Raw genomic sequence first — 17,495 nt, forward strand, 5'->3', positions numbered from 1 at the left:
AGGGGGGGGAGAGACGAGTGCGTTTTCTTTGCCTCCTCCTGCTAATGTAGACTAAATAAATCCTTCATGTCCAAAAAAATGAATTTAGTCGACATCCACAGAGAGAAAACAGAAACAGAGGGGGAGATGGGACGGGCACACAGGTTGTTTCTGTCTTTAAATCCACTCTCCGCTGGGTTGTAGCGAAGCTTGTCAATATCTCTCTATTCCGTCCCTTTCCCTTGCAAAAAAGTGTTAGAGGGGCAGGGAGAGCTTCAAATCCACACTTGCTCCGGGTTGCATCCTTTCTTCATTCTGAATATCCCTCTCTTTGGCTTTTCTCCCCCTCCTTATAAGCCTCTCCTCTGTGTCGTTTTGCAAAGTACGTGTCTCCTTTCCTCCGTTTTCGCTTGTATTCGCCTTGGTGTCTCCAAAAATGGACAGGGATATTGGTTCTGTATTTCTTTTTTTTGGCCGGATAACCCTCTACTCCTGCGTCTCTGGGCTCGAGCGTCTGTCAAACCTTCCCTCTTCTTCTTCTCCTCCTCCTCCTCCTCTTCTCTTCTCACAAACAGAGGCGAGGAAAATGTTGCATCTTCACCCCTCCTAAAAGAAGAGAAATGAATCACTCTCGCATCACCCTATCAATCATTTGACTTTTTTCCCCACATTTGAGCATTACCGTCATTCCTTTTAATATTCTTACCAAACAAGCCAAACCAGAGCCCGTCAGGTTGAGACAGTCCACCTTTAGTTTTCCATGAAAGTCCAACGAGGAAAAGATAAAACGTCAATCCCTCTTGTTGTCAGAGACCAGAGGAGACATGTATCATCCCCTCTGCTTGGTATACTTAGGTATGTTTCCCGGTGTGCAGCGGCTGGTGCGTCTCTTCCTTCTCCCCGCCGGTACAGAGATGCTGCCTTCAAGTGCTCCTCGTAAGCTCCCACTTTACTCACGTGCTTTTGCGAGGAAATATCATAAAATTGACTCTCTGTTAACACTAGACTGGTATTTGGGTGGTGTTGGTTTGCTTTTCAAATCAGGCTACGCAGAGGTAACTGTGTTCTTTGCTGTTGCAGCAGTGAGAAAAGGACAAAATGCAGGGACGTCCACTGGCACAGAGGAATGGACACTTGCCAAAACGTTATACGGATGTCCAAATTTGATCAAAACAAAGAGGAAGACAAACAAAACAATACAATACATATATTTGGAAGCCCAATCAAGCTAAAAGGAAATATTATGAGAAGTATAATACTGCCCTTTGACAATGTAACATGATGTAGTGAGCTGTACCCAATAGTCACAATAGCTGGTCTGTCATTACCCATTGATCCACTTGTCCACCGAAATTAAATCAATACAATAAAGAGTTTGGGATTTGGGGGCACATGATAGACGCAGACAATTTAGAAAATCTATTTATCTGGCGATGTGACACTGCATAGTTCATGAAGGCACCTCATTGATTTTCTAGTCAACATTTGTGTATGTTTAGTAGCAATACAACTCAACGTTTTGCTAAATGTTGCCTGCCACTGCTTATGCTGTGATATTAACACAGTCCATAGAAGAGAAACGTGTATATGCAGTAAAACATCAACAAAGACTAATTACATATTAATGATTTATATGATATACCAAATAATATACTGTACACTGAAATCCAATATTAACATGATTTATAATTCTATCAATAAATAGTTGAAAAACCTATTTTGTGCTTGATGACATATCTTGGCAATTCAGTTATTGTGGATATTGGATTGTACCATTTTCCCAGTTGTATTTGTAGCAATTTTTGCAATCAAAATATATCATCCAAGATATGCCGGCATTAATAAAGGAAGCTATAAAGAAGCCTTCTGTCACCTCCACTTCAAAAAAAGTATTACATATTCCAGTTTAATTGAAAGTAATATAGTAATAAAAGTGCTGCAATATGGCACTTTCTTTCCTTTGTCAGTCAAACGCACAATCATTTCTTCCAGGTCCATAAAAATACTGAGGAAAATAATTAAATAGTGTATAGATTTTCACTTTAAAAAAAGAAAGTAAAGAAAATTATAGCTATCAAGTCAATAACAACAAAACGGGCTGCTGTGAACTTAATATGCTGTAAAAAATACGAAAAAAAAACCCTTCCTCAAACAGCCTGGGAAATACATATCTCACACATCATAATTCCATCACTGTTTGCCATAATGTCATTTCTTGCACAGTCAATTGTGGAATTTGAGGTGTAAATGGGCTTCTAAGCAGATTTTTACTACTAAATAACTGTCTGGGTTTCTTATTTCCACATGCATCAATTTTTTATTTATCCTCAGTGGAAGCCATGGCACCAAAAGTCCTCTCCGACCATCCGTTTTTTCTGCATGGCATGTGGTTTTCCTTCAAGGTAAAGAATGGGCTGTGCTCAGACTAGGAATAATGTTGAGTCCTTGATCTTGAGGCTATTCAAGTTAAGAGACCTGGGAGCTAGTGGGGGAAACCTCACCATTCACAGAAAAAAGAATAAGTGAGTTTTAATTACTTGGACTTATAACTGCTGTGCTATCACTGAAAATGAAATAGTAGTAGTAGTAGTAGTAAAGAGTACGCTACTCCTTAGAGAGCTGGATCATTTTAGGGTTATGCATAACTAAACACTGGACTTTACTGAATATTGAGTTGAATTACCTTTTTTCCAAACTGATACATACACATAAAACAATCAAATCCACAAACAACTAATTCATTCATCAAATGAAAAATTGAATAATTCCAAAAAGTTGTAATGTCACCACAAAAACGGTTTGCCAGGCAAATCCAAACACTCACTTTTTCAAAAGGCAAAAAGAAAATCTCCATATTAAGTTCTCGCTTATGATGGAAATATGAATTAAGTTATATGTCAGGGGGCTTTCAGAAGGAGTCTAATCACTAATCAGCCTCAAGGGAAACATCATCATCCAAACCAGTCATGCTGTTGGTCAATTTCATTCCCAAAATCCTAATCAAAATTATCGCCAGTGTGATTACTACAGCTTCAGTGCAATCTACAGTGTTTGTGTGTGTCGGTGTGTGTATGTCTGAAATCAGTTTAGGGAATTCATGTAAGGCAAAGGAAAATCCTCACAGGTGTAGCCATATAAATGCTGCTGCATGAGGGTTAATGACAATATGTTGGTGAGTGTGCTTGTGTGCCTGAATATGTGTGCGTGTTTGTGTGTGTGTGTGCGTGTGTGCGTGTGTGCAATCTGCTCCCACACGTTCCCTTAAAGCACTCTTCTGCCATCTACAGGCACAGTCTCTCTTCCTTCGTCTCCCTCCATATATTTTCCTCATCACAAGCCTGGTGTTAATCATTCTGGCATCATCTAAATATTCACTGCACGAGCTGGGAGTGTGCCTGCTGTACATACGGTCTGTCTCCATGCACCTAACTGGATGTGTGTCTCAAATCTTCTGTCCGCAGATCTGTGGGCCCTACATCGACTGCACATCTGTGTGTTGCTTTTAGATATCAGTAAGCCATGTGTGAGGTTTGTGTCCTGAGAGAGAGACACAGAAAGAGAAAGAACAAGAAAGGAGAGTGGAGGGAAAAGGGGGAAGTGGAGGGCGGGGTGTGAGGCAAGAGATATGGAAGGGTGTGAAAAAGAGAGCAGCAGAGGGAAGAAGAAGACTATAGAGTAAGAAAAAGTGAGGGGGAGAGAGAGAGATGGAAGGAAAAGAGGGAACATGATGGGATGTAAGGGAAGGACATAAGAGGAGGAAAGTGGGAGAAAAGAGAAAATGAAAGAAGACAGAGGGAGGGAGACAAAAAGAGAATGTGAAGGGGAAAAAATGGGAGGTACAAGATGTAAAACATTCAGGCCAGATAATTGTGGATAGGGAGCGATGGGAGGAGAGGAGAACAGAGGAGGGGGATGGGAATGTATGTGAGAAGAAAGAGAGAGAAAAAGATAGATAGAGAGAGACAGGGAGAAAATGCAAAGGAAAGTGATGGCTAGAGTTGCTTGAGTGGTGCACTTTTATATGTATGGTTCTTTACAGTCACCCCTAAAAAGACATACTGAAAGGCAGCTGTACTATATTCCAGCATGTCCTAGAAATCAGAGAAACTAAGGCTCACATTACATATTTTATTTATTCTACTGTACATTAAGCCTCATCTAGAGCATCTTATATATTGCATGCAGGTAAAGGAATCAGTGTCTGGTTCAAGGTAATGTATTTGACAGAACTTAACCTGTCAACTTATCCTTTCTTTATTATTCCCTAAAGATGGTAGCACTGGCTCAAACCAGGTTCCATATATGATTGTTATTTCTTCCTAAAATCTATTTATTTGTATCCATTACTGAGCAATTGTTCTGATCACAGCAATCACTTAGTTTTTTACAATTTGAGATGACACCTCCCCCCCTTCCCCCCGTCTCTTCTGATCTTGAAGCCAACAGCTGACAAGTGCTTAAATCAAATTGCAATTTCTTCTGTATATACAATCCTTATTGTCGTAATTGTGGATGGCACAACGGAACGCTACAAATCTTTTCAACAACTCTTTTATACAGATTATGTTTTGAATTGTGTTTGACATGTCTGTGAGTTCTCCAAGAGAGCACAATGCAGCAGGCAAAGCTTAAAGGGAATTCATTAGTAACCTGCAAGAAAGAGCAGCACTGTCCTGTTTCTGTGGAATGACTATTATATTTTGAATCAGACAAAGACCTTCTTGAAAGAGCTAACAGAGACACTGACAGCATGAGTTGAGGGATTTTTAGCACTAATATTTTTTTGGGATCACATTTTTATTTATTTTTGATATATTTAAGGATCAAATAATTACAAACAATACACTGAGATGGAGAAAGCGTCCCAGTCACAGATTCAGCAATGTTCTGCCAAGGGTCCAGAGTCTTTCCTGGCATTCCATGCATGCACGCTGTGGAGAGTTCCCTACATATCACATCCAAACAGAAAAGGATCCACGTGCACATACAAAGGTCATGAGGCGGTTTCCAACTGGTTGCACTCATTCTCTTCCCAGCTGTAAGTCCAGCCAACACAGCACGTTTCTGAATCCCAGAGAGCTGAAAGGCTGACAGGTCATTCAGGATCAAGACATTGACAGTAACAGGCACAGTTACATTAATTAAGGCAGAAATTTTGGATGCCATATTGTTCCAGAACTGACCAATAGGAGAGCACTTCCATTTAATGTGAAGATACTGTATGTGCCTTGTGCTTTTATTGGGCAGAAAGTGCACAAAGGGCTGTAAAATATTTTCATGTGGTGCATTTTCCACGTGGGTGAGATATGTCTTATGAATGTAACTGGAGTGAATCTGCTGATGGTCTGGATTGCGTTACTTCTTGAATGCTAGACCATACATCATGCCAGTTGAGAGCAAGGCCTGGGCAATCGCGTGGCCAAATCCTCTCAATAGGAAGGTCAGAGCAGCTAGATATCACTAGGAATAAATACAGCCTAGATACCATACCCTTGCCTCTCCACAACAGAAGCAATGTTGTTTATATTGATATGGTTTAATTTTGCGTTTTATCACCCATTTCTTTTGTAACGCCATGCCTGTGTTTGGATCTCTCCTCTTACTCTCCGGGCAGCTCCGCCCCCATTAACTAACACATGGCTCCCCAGCAACACAAAGAGAGACAGCGTCGGTCCACACTACTCACATTTGTCTACAGTTTTAACGGTTATTAACACAGCTGGATATTTTTAAGCATGACAAGCAAACCTGTATTTGTACCAGTGTTTCCGCTGGTAACTCTGCTATTGGCCACGGCGAAAAACACAGAAGAAGTTATTGAATGCATCTAACTTCCGTTTGTAGAATAATAATGTGTGAGACGGAGCCTGCTGGACCTGGGCGGGAGATGTGACCCATAGCCAGAATATCCTAGTTCATAAAAATGCAGCGCAGTGACAATACAGACATTTCATACACACGTTTGTAACTCAGCTGAGCCACCATTCAAGCCGTGCTGGACCCATTCATTATGAGTCAGACGCCACTTTGTGAGTGAATGAGTGAGTAAAATACGCAGCCCCCCCCCCCAATCTCTTTTAATCAGTTATTGTTGAAAACAAGGAAAGGAGCTTTCTCAGAAATACACTTATTTTTAAAATAAATCCTAGGCTATTTATGTCAGATAATTTTCATCTACATGTGTTGCAGCTGTATTTATGTACAACATACAACTTCAACTTAAGAGGAATCTAGCACAATATTGATGTAAAGCAGTTATAAATAGCCTTTTTGACAATTCTTATCTCAATTTTGATGATGATTATCATTTTGGCCATAAACTTGCAGCCCTAGCCAAGGGGTAGGTGGCACTGTTTATTAGAAAAATTGGCAAGAAGAATGTCATGAGTGACCAGGGCTCTGTTATAGCACTTTCTAAGGTGTGCCAACAAACATATATTTGGATGTAACCAGGTGAAGTGTTTGTCTTAAGACAAAGAAATAGAATTAATGTTTAAAGAAGGGAACTGAAAGGCCACCATCCTCCCTCCTCTTCTATAGAGTAGACATCTTGAGTCACAGCCGCTTGCCAAATTGAGATACCGCTGATTGTAATTTACACCAGTAGCCAGCAGGAGAAGAGAGAGGTAGCATAGAGCTGACAAAATTGACCCTGGGTATGTTAATTTAAACCAATGGGATACGGGCTTGAATCAATGTGGGGAGAACCATCCACTTCTTCATATCTTTCAAAACGCTTTTCAGAGCAACAGAATAGTTATGTTTAATAATCTGGTTTTAACAGGGGAAGACCTCATACCTAAATATTTAAACTGCTTAATAATGGGGACGTCAGCAGAGATGGTTGAGTTGCGGGCAGAATTATTTAAATTAAGGAGTGCAGACTTTGACCAGTTAATTTTAAAGCCTATTAAGCTTCCATACTCTTCGCATCAGGATAGAAGGTGAGGAAGAGACTGAGATGGGTTTTCTAAAAAGACCAAAACATTGTCTGCAAATAATGATAGATGATGCTTTGTATTACAAATGCATATTGGTAACACCATAATCGATTGGTAAAGCCAGCAGCTCTAAAGAACTGACAAGTTATGCAAGACTCACGGGGCAACTTGAGCGCAAGGACCTAGAAACTGGAAATAAAGAGTAGGTGTGTCCGGTTAAGACATAAGCTGAGGGATTAGAATGAAAAACTTTAATCATACCAATGAAAGTGTTACCAAAGCCCATCACCTCCAAGACTAACCATGAAAATGACGACTCAAGTCTGTCAAAGGCTTTCATTGCGTCAAGAGAAAGAAGTGACATTGTGGTCTTACTGTCCTCTGCCAGATCAACAATGTGGAGAAGGCGTCTAACATTGTCTGCTGCTAGTCTGGTTTTTATGAATCCTGTTTGGTCGGAATTCACTAATTTTGCCATTTGAGGCTCCAAACAACGGGCTAGGAGCTTTGGAAAGATTTGTATGTCAAGCAGGGTCAGAGGTTGATGGCTAACACTCTGCAGGATCCTTTTCCTTTTTCAAGAATAAGGAAATTAAGGCTGTTTTAACGACCCTTGAGAATTCACCCTTTTTAATAGAGAAGTTAATCATGACAAGAAGGAAAGGGCCCAACTGTTCCCAGAAAGTTGCATACAATTCAGAGGGAATCCCATCAAAGCCTAGTGATTACCTTTTGTATACTCTGTACTGCCACCCTTAATTCTTCAATAGTAATCAATTTGTCTAAGCTAGCCATTTCCTTTGCTGATAATTAAAGCAAGTCAAGCTGATTAAGCTTCATTTTTGCTTGAATGAGAGCAAAAAAGTATGGTATTGCTCCTAATAAAACCTTTTATTTTGTCCCACAATATCCTAGGGTCTTCTACAGAGCCAAAATTCATGTAAATATCTAGAATTCTGCAATAAATTGAGAGACATCTGATTAATTTTTTAGTGAAGTGGTAATGAAGCGCCATCTAACCGCACATTGAGATAGCTGGCCAAGGATGGGAAGGACCCCTTCTATTCTGAAAAATCTATTCTGGAAAAAGATTGGTCTACCTGAGAAACAGGAATAATCCTTACAAAAGAGATTAACTACACGCCAAATATCTATAAACCCCAAGCTGCTGGCCTATGATTTCAGAGCATTTGTAGCCTGAGCCTGGTCACTAGTAGCTTTTGCGTTCGACCAATCAATAATATGGGTCCCACACAGCATTGAAATCTGCACCAACAAGTGCAATTTTCCTAGCACCAAACTCTGTTGTGGAGATCCCAATCCTGCCTGTATCATTTGACCAAGAGGACAACATTTTAAGTGGGAGCTTCCGTTTGACAACAATGGCTACTCCTTTTGTTTTAGAAGTTCCTGAGGAGGATGCAATTGTATGACAGAATATATTGGCTAAAGGCCGGTATCTGCCTGCAACAAATGTGTCTCCTGCCATGATGCAATGTCAACATTTCTCTTTTTTAGTAAACACCCAGAGTTCTGGTACGTTCATGAGGAGCATTCAGTCCACCACAATTCCAAACAAAAAAGGAAAGATCACTTATCAATTAAGCTGCGTTCTAAATAAGAGACAATGTGGACATTGCTATTGTCTTTTATTTAGTTAAATCAAACAATAATTCCTCCAAACCTAAGTCCCTCGTTACACAAAACATGTAAAACACAGAACAAGAACATACAACAAAGTAACACAAAAGGGAAAGTGTAAGAACGGGGGAAAACATAGCCAGATACTCATAGTAGGTCTGTGATCAAGATTGGACATGGGGCAGCGAAAAATAGAACCCCAGCCCATAATTACCTGATTGTCACAGTATGGTTTCTTATTAGATTAACGTTAAAGTAAACGCATTTCTCATCAACAGAAACAAGAAAAAAAAAAGCACAAAACAGCAAGCACATTGTTAGGGAAACTCTAGCCTGGGAGTGGCCCAGCTAATGTGTGGCGAGCAGGCAATATTAAACTAGGTCGACATAGCATTCAGAAACACAGTCCCTGTAATCATATCAGACAGTGTGATAAAATCAGGACACATTAAGAGAACAAGACAAACCCATGGTCCATGTTCATCAGGCAGTTGTTTCAGTCCTGACCCTCCTCCACGGCGCCCTACGTTACACAATCCAAACAGCAAGCACATTGTAAGGGAAACTCTAGCCTGGGTTCAGCAATCCTCAGCATCCCGGCGGAGGTGAAAGCTCTATAATGGGCGACTTCCTTGATCTTCAGCGTTGCTGAATAAAGCAGAGAAAAAATCCAGACCCTTAACCCGTGCTGAATCCATGGCTCGAAAAAAGCCTGGCATTTTTTTTCATAATGTAGTAAATTTACAGTCCTCAATGACGAGCGGGCATTTCCGCACAGCTTGTAGGATCGCCTGCCTGGTTTTGTAATGAAGCACGTTGAAAATCAGCGTGCGACTGGTCGTGGTATTCTTCATTGGGCTATCGGGAGCCGCTTAGGCAGTAAGCGTGAGAGATACTGGCTAGCATCAACACCTTCTAGTCTCTCTTTCAGCCAGACAATACAAATGTTGCACCTTCGTTTTCTGTCCTCCATGTCTGCTAGCTTCAACTCCATCTTTTGTAAAAGCGTGGCTGTTGCTGTCCAGAATACTTGAGATGCTTTCCACTGTAGTTTTTAGGTTGTTCCCGCTGAGGGAGCCAAGGTTTACATTCAGAGATGCTAGTTGAGCATGGATAGCAGTTAGCTTCTTATTGTGGTCAATCCCCATCTGTTGAACTTGAGACTGGATCTGAGAAAAGCGTGGCTCGACGTAGCTTTTCGGTTTCTCCAGTACTGCTCCTGGAATAGCGTCAGCATCGCCGATTTGTTCTTTGCCCGTGCTTGCCATTCCTCCTTAAGTAACTTTATTGGGCATGTATCGTTAGAATACCGGAGTTGGAACCATATAAAACAACTATTTGGCAAAGTTGGGCTTAGTGCTTCGCCTCAAGCCGCCATCTCCGTCTACCCAGTCATGTGACTCCTTTAGCACTAATGTCAAGTGGTCAAGTTTCTTTAAGTTTTCTACCAATAAATATTTCAGAAATAAGGGAGACAAAGGTGAAGTTTGTTTCAAATCATTTTTGAGTTTGATTCTATAATTATGCTGATTTATGTTATGTTTTCTTAACAAATCATTTACATATTCATTTAGATTGTGTATAACCCCATCATTTGTTTTTTATGATAGTTTAAAATATAAGGAGCTGGCTTTCCCTTATGATTCTTCAAAAACTGTACAGCAAAATCAAATGATATTTGAGATGGCCATAGTCAGAGTCATCTTGAACAGGAATCCATGGAAATTTCAGATAAGTTTCCTTTTTAAAATACATAAAACAACACAATAGAATAAACTTGATATTTTTAATAATTTAATTATTATTGCTGAAATAGGGTTCTTTTTTGTCCTTTCTGGCAGCTCAAAGCACTGTTACGCCACATGTAGACCAGCACCAATGTGACTCTTGCAAGAGACGGCTGTCAACTCGGCAACTATCTTAGAAGTGCCCCTTGCTTCCTCCGTTAGCTGTCAGATTGCTCCCATAGTCTCTCAAAACTATTTGTGGTAATGGGTCAATGGTCCATTTGGGATCAATGCATCTGATTCAACTACAGGTTGGTAAAAAGCCAAAGAGGCAGACACGCTGCCAATTGCACCGTGTGTGCAGGAAGTGCGGATTCCTTGGTTCAGAAAGTTAGCGGTAGTTAAAACTATGGAAAAGTGAAAGACACTCAGGTAGTTGGCTAACACAGATTTCACAAACTGCTGAATCCTAAAATGCCATTGCCCACAGTGACTGGGTCCATATTTGATATGAAGAGGACCCTACTGATGCAGTGGCTACACTCGAGAACAGCAGTGCAGCAACATCCTCACAGCATGGGGGCCACAAGACCCTTTCAGATGTGTATTCTGGCTGCTCTGACACAAGTCCTTCTGGGACATGCATCAAGCGGTCACGTCTGTAAATAAGCAGATGGCTTAACTGCAACTGTGGAACATAGAAATCCCATTTTGTCAGAAGTCTTGTGAAGAGCATCATCCAAGCAAAACAAAAAGGATGGATTTATTTATTTTTTGTCAGTGGAGCATGGTCCCTAAACGAAATATCCAATAATGAGGTAATGGACTTATGTGATATCCAATCAGGAGCCACATTTACGGAGGGTGGGGAGGTGGCTGCTGTCGACGACACAATCGAATGATTCCTATTTTGCGCGCGCACACACTCACACACACACACACACACACACACAAGAGAATATTTGGTCATCACCAGCTGTCTGTGATCAAGCAATGTTGCTTGTGGGGTTTATATGGAGGGAGACAGATTGCATATGGGAGCAGGATGTGCGGGAATGTGTGTTTCGGGCTGTGTAAAAGGGGGAAATGTACAACAAGCGGCAGCATCATTGACTTTACAACAAGGTACCAGTGGCTATTGCAAGCAGGGGAGGAATGGCATTGCTATCAGGGTCCTGCAGCAACCCTGTATGTGCAACAAGTCGGCGTGATATGAGGTTTATCTGACACCCTAACTACATTTTGTATATTATATTGTGTTCATGCTGAGTTGAAGGCTACCATAGCTCTTTATGTACTCAGTAAGTCCCATGACACTGATGAAAATAGGGCCCCATTTTTCATCATACCTGGGACGTTGGGGTTTCTCCTTTGCAAGACCTCCCACATGTGAGGCACAAACCTTGTGTGTCAAGCATTTTCACTACATGACAGACACTGTAATTTATTAAATACAAAATTGCACTTTAAATGTATGTACGCGTCATGAATGTTTGTGATGCTCAAATACTGATCTTTACTTGTTTACTCCTATTGATCCTGTGTTTATATGACATTCATCTTTCTTAAGTGTTTCAGCTGATAAGAGAGGAATGTTTTCTCACCAGTGACACAGAAAACATACGTTCTAGAAGATTAAACAGTTCAGACAAGTCTGAGAGCAATCCTGGTGGCACTGTTGCACATTGAAGAAAGATATTGATGTGGCATTTGGTTTTTAAGAGGTGAAGCAGACGTGGTCCCCAGCCACCTGTTCCTATTACTTTCAGATAGTGGTGATTTGGATGCAATTTACTGCACTCCATTGGACCATGTATGTGTGTGGCCTTAGGTGTTTGTGTGTAATCCCTAATAATGCAGTGATGGCTTGTGGTCTGTAGCCATTTCGAGTGAGATGGACTGAATCTAAGTATTGTACTGCCTGCTTTGATACTCTCTCCCTCACTCACTTGGTCGCTACCTCACTTTCTCTCTCTACTTTACTATTTTTTCAGCCTCGCACACTGCCTGCCAGAAAGGAGGAATCTTCTAAAATAGTTATTTATCTACATCTCATTCCCTTTTTTCATTACCTCTTTCCTCTCTACACTATCAGAGCAGGACACAAACACACTCTCCATCACACACATGCACAGGAAGGGCGGTTTTGGGCTGTAAATCCAACCAAGGAGCTGTCACCAGCCACGCTTGATGAATAAGGAGCTATCATGCGTTGTGTGCATGTGCAAGTATGTAGACTATGGGTGTGTGTGATTGGGATGGGAATTTATGGCTTTCAGTTAAATGAAGTGAACAATGAGGTCACGCTTTGAAAAGCATCAAAAGGTGAGTGAGGGGGATGAACACAGTGGGGTACACACATGTCCATCAATTATGCCAAGTCAAAAAGGAAAAAGAGGGACTGTTTGTGCTTCTGTATATAATAAAAAAGTATATAAAATAAAAAAAATCTCAGAAAAACAATATCTTGATAAAAATAATGGAATTGCTCTTGCATTTACTGTTTTGGCCCTCTAAAGCAGAGGGAACATATTAATAATGGTAAACTTGTTAGCAAACTTTGGGCTATATACACATTATGATCATTGTCATTGTCGTGATGTCATTTTCCTTGCCCTGATCACTGACTCAACAGAAGAACCAAGCATAGCCTTAGGTGACTCAAAAGTCCATGTCGTAAGCATGAATGCCTTTCTGTAGACTGAGAGGACACACTTGAAAGGCGAATTAGATGTAGGTTTCTTTGCTTTAGTGTCCTTGAATGAGTCATACAGCAGCTCTTTAAATCAGACCCACTGTACTGTAGGGACCATGTCGCTGTCCATTCTGTTCTTCCAAGAAGTTTATTTTCAATCACATTGACTTTAACAACATCAACAGGTTGAGATGATCGGCATTCTAAAGATCAGCAGGACACAGGACAAGTTACCTAGCAACAGCCATGGTGCAGCTAATATGCTGCCGCTGGAAAACTGAAAAGCCCTTTATCTACAGCTCTGGCGTGGATTGTGTCTCAAGGGGTTTGCTGAACAGATGCAATATGTCTTTTCCAAAGTGATGCATTTTTATCTTACACCTAATAATGAGATTTTTTTGCAAAGGTGTTGTATTCACTTTGAACTACTTTTTCATAGAAACGAGAGTTAAAAGTCAAATATGCAGGTTAGATGGAGGAGTGCTGTATCAGACTCGTTTTATGTGAGTAATGGGGCCAGGCAGGGTGGGATATTATCTAAACTCTTGTTTGACTTTGACTGAAAACTTGTGCTGTAGTTAAAGGCTTGTTAACCAGGTTGTGTTTCTCATAAATCATCTTTTTCCACAATTACTGCAGATTCTTAGATTATTCCCCTTCTGTCAGTGTTACGGACGTGCAGTACATGTTCCAATATGGTCCTGACTTTGACACAAGACTTATTGCCATAAAGACAATTATATTATAATTAGATGCAAATAGGATAGAAAATTAAACTTCCCTGAGTTGTCTTTGTCATCTTTTTAAAAATTATCCAATGGATGATTTAGATACATATCAACAATGATATGTATTTGGGAAAATACAGAATATGCTCTGGGAAATATACTTGTACAGCATGTACATTTCACACAAGCTCAACTGATGCCCAGATCTCACTGTTCGGAAATTACAGAAGACCCTGCTCAGCTAAAGTCTAGGTGTACAAAGAGCAGTATGCAGGGACTTACTGCTGCCTACAATGATGCCATAGGGATGTTATTGTATGTGCAAAGATGTTACATCGTGACTTATGATTGTCAGCATAAATGTACTCATATGTCAGGCAGTGATAAGGACCTTTTAAAGAACAGCCTAACCAAAGCACTGTTGAAACCTACCAAAAGTGATGTTGAGATGCAGTGACTCTACTGCAACAGTTTCTTAATTTTGAGAATAGGTGATGCTGATTAGCTTGCAATATTTTTATTGTGATGTGTACGTGAAAGGCATACATTTTAACTTTCTTTTGGACAAGTTTTCTATTATTATATATTTTGATTAATAAATAATATCATATTCACTCCACATTTGCACCCATGGGATCAAAGTAATATATCTATTTCCTAAAAAAAACGTAGCATTTGCAAAGTATTGTTTTACAGCCTCTGAGAATTCAGAAAAAAATGCAGATTCAATTAGTCTTTCATAAAAATAAATCACATAAAAGTTTAATTTCAGGAGTAAAGCTGTTCCCCTCTAACCTACTTTACTTTCTGCGCTACACATCTACTACCTCTGCCAAGGACACGAGACAGGACAAATCTAAACAAGAAGAAGACATAACAAAGTACGGCAGTAATCCACCACAGCCCCCACCTGAGCAAAGATTTGAACGTGGGAGACCGAAGAGCAGAGACACAAAACCTCAACTCGCCATTTCACCTGTCAAACACCCCTCAAACCCCCTTACCAACCCCGAACCCTTTGAGGAACCATCACTGTCTCCACTCACCCTTTCCCCTCTTTCCCCCCATCCCCATGTTGGAGTTTACTGACCAGATGAAGCAGCTGGTAGATGCTGAAACCAAATTTACACCCCTTCTTTCCCGTTCTACCCTGGCCAAAAGTAAAACGCCAGGCTCCTCTGCCAGGATGTCAGTTAACTCCATCTCCCCAGACTGATAAGGATGCTTGTGTGAAAAATCTAGCAAGCATGAACTGATATGTGCCGAGTCCAGGCTGCATACTTAGTGGCAGTCAGGATTTTTTCCAAGACAAGCTTGGGCCCTGTGTATTCGATTCTTTCTCAATTTATGTTGTGATAGGTAATAGAAAAAGAATGGTGAATAAGCACTTATCTGCTAACTTAGCAAATTTATCATCCATTCCTCATCCGCTACAGCCTGTCCCAAAAAATGATAACACACTAACACTAGCTTAACTAAAACGTCAGGTCTTCGGCAGAAAAATCATTTTTAATCAATGATTTTATTATTAATCAATCTAGATTTTATGTTTTTAAAATAAATATTGTGCAACCTTCATTGATGACTTCACTGAACTGCTGTCTATAATCTGTATTAACTTTGATTGTGTAATCATTGCGGGTGAATTTAACAATCATGTTGGCACCCCCAGGACAGAGGGACCAAAGAACTGGGTTGTGTTTTTGAGAACTATGGACTGACTCAGTATGTTACAGAGCCCACGCACAATAAGGGGCACACTCTGGACCTGATTGTCTCCAAGGGTCTGAATATTTCCAAGGTTGTGGTGACTGACGTTGCTCTCTCTGTTCATTCCTGAACGTTTTCTTTAACGGCACTATCTCTGTGCCCAAAAGTGCCAAAATGTAGTTAATCAGAAAACGGTGTATTACTGAAAACACCAGTGAAACATTTATTCAGCTTTTCTCCTCCACACCCCACCTCACTGGGCTCTCAGTCCCTGAGCTTGTAAATAATTTCAACTGTAAAATTACAAATGTTATTGATGCCATTGCTCCCACTAAGGTCAAAGTTGTCTCTGGTAAGAAAAGATCTTCATGGAGAAATTTCCTACTGGTGAGAACAGAAAAAAAAAAAAAAAGAGTGTCGAAAAGCTGAACGAAGGTGGCGAAAAACAAATATCCTGGACCATTACAACACCTATAAAGAGAAACCTTGCATTTATAATTTGGAACTGAAGATTGCAAGGAGGTCCTTCTTCTCTGACATTATCGCTAGAAACAATAATAATTCACCTGCTTTATTTGCTATTGTCGATAGGTTAACAAACCCTCCAGTACCAGTAGCATCGGAACTTTTATCTACCAAGGCCTGCAATGAAAAAAGAACAATCTAAACACATCACTAAAGAGCAACAATAGGCCGATATCAAACCTTCCGTTTTTAAATAAAATCATTGAAAAAGTGTTTTTTTAACAACTCAACCATTTCCCGTCACTAAACAACAGTTTTGATACTTTTCAGTCAGGTTTCCGACCACACCACAACACTTAGACGGCTCTTGTCAAAGTCTTTAATGAAATCCACCTTAACAAAGATAGTGGCAAAACTACAGTCTTAGTATTACTTGATCTCAGTGCTGCATTTCGACCTTGACATATTACTAGACCGATTGGAAAACTGTGTTGGCCTTTCTGGTTCAGTACTAAACTGGTTTGAATCCTACTTAAAGAATGGGGACTACTTTGAGTCAATAGGTAATTATGCATCTAAGCAAGCAAATATGACGTGTGGAGTTCCACAAGGCTCCGTTCGCTCATCTGTTTAACATCTACATTCTTCCACTGGCTCCGATTATGGAAAACAACTAAATAGATTACCATAGTTATGCAGACAACACACAAATTTACATAATCTTATCACCAAGGGACTATAGTCTAATACACAAACTGACTAAGTGCATTGAAAAAATTAACAACTGGATGTGCCAGAACTTTCTGAAATTAAATGAAGGAAAAACTGAAGTGGTTGTTTTTGGAGCAAAAGAGGAACGATTAAAAGTCTGCGCTTAGCTTCAAACAACAATGTTAAAAACAACAGACAAAGCCAATAATCTTGGTATAGTCATGGACTCTGACTTGAATTTTACCAGCCACATTAAGACATTTACAAAGTCAGCATATTATCACCTTAAGAATATATCAAGGGTTAAAGGACTTATGTGTCAATAGGATTTGGAAAAACTTGTCCATGCTTTCATCTTCAGTAGACTTGACTACTGTAATGGTGTCCTTACAGGTTTCCCTAGAAAATCTATCTGACAGCTGCAGCTGATTCAGAATGCTGCTTCTTGAGTCCTCCCTAAAAGACCAAGAAAGTGGATCACTTCACTACAGTTCTGAAGTCCTTACACTGGCTTCCTGTGCCTCAAAGAATTGATTTCAAAATAATTTTGCTAGTTTATAAATCAATAAACTGTTTAGCTACAAAACACATTTCTGATCTTCTACTATACTATAACCCATCCAGACCTCTCAGATGGTGTGGGACAGGTTCTGTCCCCAGAGTCAGAACTAAAGAGGGTGAAGCAGCATTCAGTTTCTACGCTCCTCATACATATGGAACAAACTTCCAGAAAACGTTTGTGTTTTATCTGTTTTTATTTTTAACTGTTTATTCTTGTGTTTTATCTGTAAAGCTTTGAAATGAATTTATATTGCCCTGTTGAGGAAATGTGCTATACAAATAAAATTGCCTTGCCTTGGTATTGATCACTGATTTGACACGTGGAGTATATCACCAA

The 17,495-nt window shown here is 40.1% G+C and overlaps 1 long non-coding RNA gene across 1 annotated transcript; it reads left to right on the forward strand.

Moving 5' to 3' along the window:
• Positions 1-9,980: 9,980 nt before the first annotated feature.
• On the forward strand, positions 9,981-15,745 carry LOC117957017. Its single transcript, XR_004659424.1, has 3 exons — positions 9,981-9,990; positions 10,036-10,041; positions 15,602-15,745. It is a non-coding gene; the product is annotated as an uncharacterized LOC117957017 (long non-coding RNA).
• Positions 15,746-17,495: the final 1,750 nt, after the last annotated feature.

Source organism: Etheostoma cragini, chromosome 14 (genome assembly GCF_013103735.1).
Source record: "Etheostoma cragini isolate CJK2018 chromosome 14, CSU_Ecrag_1.0, whole genome shotgun sequence".
Taxonomy (NCBI): domain Eukaryota; kingdom Metazoa; phylum Chordata; class Actinopteri; order Perciformes; family Percidae; genus Etheostoma; species Etheostoma cragini.